Source organism: Alosa alosa, chromosome 17 (assembly GCF_017589495.1).
Source record: "Alosa alosa isolate M-15738 ecotype Scorff River chromosome 17, AALO_Geno_1.1, whole genome shotgun sequence".
Taxonomy (NCBI): domain Eukaryota; kingdom Metazoa; phylum Chordata; class Actinopteri; order Clupeiformes; family Clupeidae; genus Alosa; species Alosa alosa.
In genome coordinates, this window is record NC_063205.1 from 24,192,485 (window position 1) to 24,194,984 (window position 2,500).

Here is a 2,500-nt window from a genome sequence, read left to right on the forward strand (position 1 = left end):
CTCAAACCGGATGAATGGGCTCCTGTGTGTGTGTGTGTGTGTGTGTGTGTGTGTGTGATCTTGTGGTCATCTTTGGGACCATATTTGGTCTGTGCCAATGTCCCAATATGGCAGTATAGCTGAAATTCATATTATGGGGAACAATTAGATAATATGATATGTCACAGCTCTAGTGTTTCTATGACCTCATTCTTTACCAGATCTATGGTGCATAATATGTGTGTGTGTCTTCCTTGTGTCACACATACCCTGTCTGTGTGTGTGTGTGTGTGTGTGTGTGTGTGTGTGTGTTCTCAGCCCTCCTGTCCCAAATTCATCCTCTCCTTTGCACTCCCCATCCCTGAGCTGTCACATCACCACCAAACACCTGTGTAAACTTCGTGTGTATGCGTGTCTGTGTCTGTGTGTGTGTGTGCACGCACAAATTCTCCCCTGAATCTTTCAGCTCAGTGTGTGAGTGTGTGTGTGTGTGTGTGTGTGTATGTGTGTGTTTTTGTGTGTGTTTGTGTGTGTGAGTGAATCTCAGAGGTCCATGCATGTTTGATGAGGTTCCTGAGGGGCCGCTGTGCCAAACTTACCCTCTCAGAGACGCTTTTAAGATATAACATCACTGTCCCCAGAGGACGCAGGGTGTGTGTGTAAGTGTGTGTTTGTGTATGTGTATGTGTGTGTGGGTGGGTGTGTGTGTGTGTGTGTGTGTGTGTGTGTGTGTGTGTGTGTGTGTGTGTGAGTGAGAGATCAAGAGAGTTTTGTGTGGTCTGTGGGTACGTGTGAGTGTGGGTGTTTCTGTGTGTGTGTGTGTGTGTGTGTGCGTGTGCGTGTGTGAAAGACCAAGAGAGTTTTGTGTGTGTGGGTACGTGTGTGTGTGGGTGCTTCTGTGTGTGTGTGTGTGTGTGTAGGGCTGAGCAGACTCATAGACTGCTGGTGCGAGTGATGATGCTGAAGTTTCCATCCTCAGCCTGAATTAGTCATGCGGCCCACTAACCTGCCTACTTTCCAAGTCTGACCGCATGCGGTCAGCATCAGGACCAGTGATGCTGGTACCAGAGCAACGCCAAAGATGGTGTCACCGGGGCAACGCCTGCTTTTTCTTAACTCCTACTGCATGAATGTGCCAGAGAGAGGTTATATCAGCCCAGCCCAACATACTCTCTCAGCACCAGCGTGAGCCACTCAGACACAGCACACTCGATCACCCTGAACTTGATGCATTTGATTTCATTTTGAAGTGCACATCCAGGAAACTTTTCAGGTGCAAGAAAACAAAAACAGTAATGAATCAAAAAAGAAGGTCTACACGCCATGCTACACTCCCACCCCACACCCCCCCCCCCACACACACATATTAAGGTATTCCACACATTGCCTTGGCCTAGGGTAGCTTACTCTGCACATGTCATGACAGTGAGTGGTAACTTCAGTCATTTGCATTTATCATGCTAAAAATCTGACACAGGGCAATAGGCTGATGCCTGACCCAAAGGAGACACGTTGAACTTTAAAGTCTATAATGTTGGTTTGGCTGTTCATTGATTCACTCTTCTGCCAAACTTGTTTTTAAGATATGTTCATAGCAAAAATGGATGCATGCGATTAATTTAGATTAATTAATCACAGAATATGTAATTAATTAGATTATTTTTTTTAATTGATTGACAGCCCTAATATATATATATATATATATATAACACAATACATTCAGAACAGTAAACACTCTCTTTCTCTCCAGAACATGATGAACAATGAGAGAGATGATGAGCAATGTTCTGTCTTTATATACATGTTCTTAAGTTTGTAGAAATGCTTTGTCTATACAGTTTGTGTCATGCCAATAAACGGTTTTGAATTGAGAGAGAGAGAGAGAGAGAGAGAGGGAGAGAGAGAGAGAGAGGGAGAGAGAGAGGAGAGAGAGAGACAGCAGTTAATGCCACACAGACATTCTGAAAGAGTATTAGTGTTGATCTTAGTGCAGTGTTTTACTATGACTATAATGGGTATTATGTGTGTGTTGTGCTGGCGTTATTGTGGCTAGATGCAGGATGCTGTGTGTGTGTGTGTAATCTGCTGTGTCCGATGGAATGTGGAGTGTGTGTGTGTAATCCTGAATCGGGCCCAAGCTTACACCACTTAACCAGCATACTGGGACAGATTACACACACACACACACACACACACACACACACACACACACACACACACACACAATCATGTCTCAGGGAAGAGCAAGGAAGAGAAGAAAAAAGAGAGAGGAAAAGAGAAGGATCACGGCGAAACTGAGAAGTAATGATGAAGGAGAAGAGGAGAGATGGAGAGATTGCAGGAGAAAGAGGAGGAGGAGAGACAAAGAAACAGAAGAAGGAAGTTAGGACAAAACATGTGTCTGTGTGTGTGTGTGTGTGTGTGTCTGTCTGTGTGTCTCGGTGTGTCTGTACGTCTGCTGATCTGCACGTGTGTTTTGTAAAAAGCATCACAGCTTGGGAACATATGAGACGGTCGGAAT

General features: G+C 44.7%; 1 protein-coding gene across 2 annotated transcripts in view; it reads left to right on the forward strand.

The window, feature by feature from the left end:
• The window catches only part of ano2b (anoctamin 2b), a 114,214-nt gene that overhangs the window by 65,311 nt on the left and 46,403 nt on the right, over positions 1-2,500 (forward strand). The window lies entirely within an intron of this gene.